The 5382-nt window shown below is 48.6% G+C and overlaps 1 non-coding gene and 1 pseudogene across 1 annotated transcript; both read left to right on the forward strand.

The window, feature by feature from the left end:
* The window catches only part of LOC100943736, a 675731-nt pseudogene that overhangs the window by 630505 nt on the left and 39844 nt on the right, over positions 1 to 5382 (forward strand).
* On the forward strand, positions 5024 to 5130 carry LOC111722446. The gene has a single exon (XR_002771242.1). It is a non-coding gene; the product is annotated as a U6 spliceosomal RNA (small nuclear RNA).

Consider the following 5382-nt stretch of genomic DNA (forward strand, 5'->3'; position numbering starts at 1 on the left):
CCTCAGCCTCCCTCCCAGCATCTGGGACTACAGGGGCTGCCACAATGCCCAGCTATTTTTTTTTTGTTGTTGTTGTTGTTGCAGTTTGGCTGGGGCTGGGTTCGAACCCACCACCCTCGACATATGGGGCTGGCGCCCTACTCACTGAGGGACAGGCGGTGCCCTACTTATTGAGCCACAGGCGCCGCCCAATTTATTTATTTTTAGATACCAGTGTTTGCTCTATTGTCCAGGCTGGAGTAAAATGACATAATTATAGCTTATTCTAGCCTTTAACCCCTAGCCTCCTTCTACCTCAACCTACTGAGTAACGGAGAGGACAGACAGGCACCACCATGCCTAGTTATTATTATTATTATTATTATTATTTGCAGTTTTGGCCAGGGCCGGGGTTGGGCTGGAACCTGCCACCCCCAGTATATGGGGATGGCGCCTTACTCCTTGAGCCACAGGCGCCGCCCCATCCCTACCTATTTTGGGTTTTTTTGTAAAGGTGGTCCCTCCTGCTATTGCCTAGGCTGGTCTCAAACTCCCAGCCTCATGAGCTCTTTTTTTCCTGGACTCCAGAAATGGTAGGATTAGAAGCATGAGCCACCCTCTCCAGCCTCAAAAGGCTGGGCTCAGGCGATTCTCCTGCCTCCACCTCCCAAGTAGCTGGGACTACAAGCGTCCGCCACATCGCCCGCCTATTTTTTTTGTTGCAGTTTGGCCGGGGCCAAATTGGAACCTGCCACTCTTAGGTATATGGGGCCGACGCCCCATATATGCTACTTCTAATAGACATAATGTTACGAACAAGGTTAAAGGCAAGTGTCCTCCAGGCAGTGCCAGGTCCCTTTAAGGAGAGGCAACCCTGACAACCGCTGAGAGTAAGATCCTATCACGGATTTGGATCCTTATCCAATCAAGAGCGCTGGGGTGGGATCTGTCCTATCAGGTTCTCAGAGGAAGAGGAAGAGGCGGCTTCCACAATCCGGCCAGATTTTTGTCTTGCGTCAGCCCGCCAAGGTTGAACCGTGTTCGTTTCTTGTACTCCTTCACTGTGGAAATTTTGAATATAGTGCCACATCCTCTGTATCCTTGTGACCTGCAAGTACTAAAAATCTGAAAGGAGGATTCTGGGACAACGTGGAAGCCCGGAAATGGTGAGTGTGTGGAGGCTGGTTGTCCTGGAGGGAAGGAACCAACTAGAATTAGCTGCAGTGGCTCATAGGCCTCCCCCGGTCATCTCCAGAGTCTGTGAACCCAAGTCCCTGCTAAATGATGCAGCCCAGCGTTTGGACCTTTTTGGCTACAGGGCAGTGATAAAATTGCAGTCAGGGCCCTTGGCATCCTGTCCCATTTGCAAGTGACTTCGCAGAGACAGAAGCCATCGCTGGGCAGCTCTGCACCTGCAGCCCCAGTCTCCCAGATTGGGCGATAAGGAGGAAAGAATCATCAGGGGAGAATCCTAAGTGGCTGGTGGTGTTGCTACCGGAATTTCTTCCTTCAGCAGGTCTTTGTTCCTGGGGAATTGAAGAACAAACCCACAGACCATAGATCAGTGGCAAGATAGGATTTTATTAAAAAGGAATACAGAAGGAGTAAAAAGCACCAGAGCTTCTGGCACATGGAACAAAAGATTTAAGACAGAAGTCTCCCACAGGGGTCCTTTGTCTAGGAGTTTTTGTACAGTATTAGGTCTTTGCAGTTTTTGCTTCATTGAATGAATTAGGGTGAGTGCTCCCTACTGAAGGTGGAACCATTCAAAAGTTTTCAGGCTGCTTTGTTCTTGACCTTGTTAGAGCCCAGAGGGTGTGGCCTGGAAAGGGTAGGCTTTTTGTTCCTAGAGAAGGGGGGGGGGGTCTGATTTATGAGCTCACCTGGCCTAGAGAATTGGGGCGGGATTCCTGTCCAGCCCTGAGTGGGGGAATCCTGTATTAGTGTCCCTCATCTAGCCTTTTCCTTGTTAAAAGTTAAACCAAGGGTGACAAAGTGAGACTCTGCCTCAAAAAGAAAATTAAACTAAGGCACTGTTAAAACTTTATTTTTTTAGAGACAGAGTCTCACTTTATTGCCCTCAGTAGAGTGCTGTTGCTCATAGCAACCTTCAATTCCTGGGCTTAGGCGATTCTCTTGCCTCAGCCTCCCGAGCAGCTGGGACTACAGGTGCCCACCAGAACGCCCAGCTATTTTTTTGTTGCAGTTTGGCCAGGGACGGGTTGGAACCTGCCACTCTCAGTATATGGGGCTGGCACCCTACCCACTGAGCCACAGATGCTGCCAGAAGACTTTAAGAATTTATTAGAGCAAACAGTCAGAAGGCACTCACCCATGGTTTGTGTATAGGGGTCTATTATTGGACAAAGAGGGCCCCGTTGCCTGTCACTGTCAGCCACTATACAGAGATGGGAATAGGTCCATCAAACTTTACTTGTCAGAAGGCCAGTGATTCTGGAGAACAATGGAGTAGCCTTTCCAAGACTGCTGTGTTTTTCTGTTAGACAGGGGTCTTGTTCTGGCTCAGGCTGGTCTTGAACCTGTGAGCTCAGGCAGTCCACCCGTCTCAGCCACCCAGAGAACTACTGTGCCTGGTCCTCTGTAAATTTTCAATTGCCAACAAAGAATGTGACCTTTCAGAGCAGTATTTGTGCTGTGATAAGAATGTTGGGTGTCAGGTTGGCATCTGTATACAGCTCAGTAGCTAGGGCGCCAGCCATGTACACTGGAGCCGCCTCATTCGAGTCTAGCCCGGGCTTGCCAAACAACCATGACAACTGCAACCAAAAAAAAATAGCCAGGCGTTGTGGCAGGTGCCTGTAGTCTCAGCTACTTGGGAGGCTGAGACAAGAGAATTGCTCAAGCCCAAGAGTTTGAGGTTGCTGTGAGCTGTAACGCCACAGCACTGTACTGAGGGCGACAGTGATAGTCTTTCTCAAAAAAAAAGTGTTGGGTGTGAGGACTCTGTGTGCTGTCCCTGCTGTCTCTAACTGAGCTGCTACTAATGGGTCTGGCAGAGTAGACTCAGGGGTCTTCAAATTTTTTTTTTTTTTTAAGCCTTAGTGCTGTGGACAGTTCCCAGCTGAGGTTAAGGAGCCAGCACTTCCTGGGTCAGGCAGGACCTGGGAGGCCTCCCAGGGGTCTGCATGTCTCATGGGTGGGGGTCCAAAGCCACCCAGTTCTCCTTTGCATCCATTTTGACCATTCCTCAAGCTCTTTTTGAAAACAGGAAAAGGGCTCGGCGCCTGTGGCTCAAGTGGCTAAGGCACCAGCCACATACACCTAAGGTGGCAGGTTCGAATCCAGCCTGGGCTGCCAAACAACAATAACAGCTGCAACCAAAAAAATAGCTGAGCGTTGTGGCAAGCGCCTGTGGTCCCAGCTACATGGGAGGTTGAGGCAGGAGACTCACTTGAGCCCAGGAGTTGTAGGTTGCTGTGAGCTGTGATGCCACGGTACTCTACCCAGGGGGACAGCTTGAGGCTCTGTCTCAAAAAAAAAAAAAGAAAAAAAGAAAAAGAAAACAGGAAAAGAACGAGGGTGGCAGAAGGGCTTGGGAAAGAGAAAGCTATAGTTTCTAGAATGAAAATTGTCCCTGGTTTATTGAGGTACAAACAGAGTGAAAATATCCCCTGACAACAGTTATTTAGTGACCATGTAGTGAACAGGGCTGGAGTCAGATCCATCCCTTGGTCTGAGGCTGTGCCCACAGGGGAATGGGGTGCCTGGGCAGGGACTCAGGGGCATTGTCAAGTTCACCCAGGCCTGACCCATGGGCAACTCATTCCTGTTTTTTTTAATTTGGGCCTCGTACTCACCCCTTGCTTAGGTATCAGGAACTCAGGGTCCCTGACGAGTGGTCATCAACCAACTGGACATGGCTCCATATCTGACCTGAGCCTGAAAGGAGAGAGAGAATTTGCCCACATGCAGAGGCAAGGGAAGGCATTCTTGGCAGAAGGCATGGTTTATGCAGATTCCCACAGGAAGGAAAATGTAGGATGTGGACAAAGAACAGGAGCATTCATGCCCCTGGACCACAGGAAGGGAAGAGAGTTACTTGTGTGAAAAGTGAGACCCAAGACCTGTAAGGACATACCTGCCAGGTCAAAGGGCAGGAATTGTGTCCTTTGCCCAGTGGGAGCCATGGTGGAGGTTTGAGCTTGGGAGTGACCATGTCCAGTGAGGAGGGGAGGCTCAGCCTTCCGATAAAGGGTGGGTGTAGTCACGTATAGGAAGGGACTCTGGGGAGTCTTTGGATTCTGATCCCATTACCAACTGGACCATGTCCCTTACCCCTTTGGCCCACAGTCTACCAACAACTAAATGTTGTGCAAAGTGCCAGCCATAGGCATAGGCCCTGCTTTGCCAGCTCCCTTTCCTTCTCTAAGACTGGGCGGAGGAACTTCAAGGGCAGGCAACACCTGTCTGACAGCTACACTGAGATGAACTTTGAGAGGTCCTCAAATTTTTTAAATGGGGCGCCAGTTCACTGTCCCTCAGACCATTGGAGGGCTAGACTGCGGGTCCCGGGACGAGTTGGCTGCTAAGCAGGACAGGCAGCGGTAGCAAAAACACCTGGTGGGTGGGATAAATGTCCTTGGCATGCCCCATGTTGCCCGCAGACCATAGTTTGAGGACACCTGGTAGAGCATCATCTCCATTAAGAGGGACTTGACATAGAAGCTACTTTACTGACCCATTACAAACCTGCAGAACCACCATTACTTAAAGTGGGGCCCAGAATCCCAAATGATTTGAAAATTGGGAGACAGGACTTTGCTAAGTGGTTCTCAGCCCAGGGTTCCAGTTGGTATCATATGGCCAATTTGAAGACTTATATCACGTGTGCCCTCCCTCACGGATGCTGTTTTCTGTGATTACATTCACATTATGATTTAATTTTTCCCACTCATAGTGGGAAATTGTAGTCCATTTTTGTTCATTGACACCTGTTGCTAATTTGAACTATTAACAGCTGATGGTAACTTCATTTCCTTCATGAGGGGAATGTAAGGTTCCTTCACTATAAAGTTTTATTGTTTTGCTTGCTTCGGCAGCACATATACTAAAATTGGAACGATACAGAGAAGATTAGCATGGCCCCTGCACAAGGATGACATGCAAATTTGTGAAACGTTCCATATTTAAAAAATAAAAACAAAATTTATTGTTTTTCTCTTTGTCTTGAATGCTATTAATATCTTGGAATAATATACTGAGTGATGTGTATAAACCATTGCATTTAATGCCCAAACTCCCCTTTTTTTTAATTTAATTTTTTGAGACAGAGTCTCACTATGTCACCCTCAGTAGAGAGCTGTGAAATCATAGCTCACAGCAACCTCAGACTCCTGGGCTTAAGTGAGTCTCTTGCCTTAATCTCCCAAGCAGCTGGGATTA

Source organism: Otolemur garnettii, unplaced genomic scaffold, assembly GCF_000181295.1.
Source record: "Otolemur garnettii isolate 467f Iridium unplaced genomic scaffold, OtoGar3 scaffold00253, whole genome shotgun sequence".
NCBI lineage: Eukaryota > Metazoa > Chordata > Mammalia > Primates > Galagidae > Otolemur > Otolemur garnettii.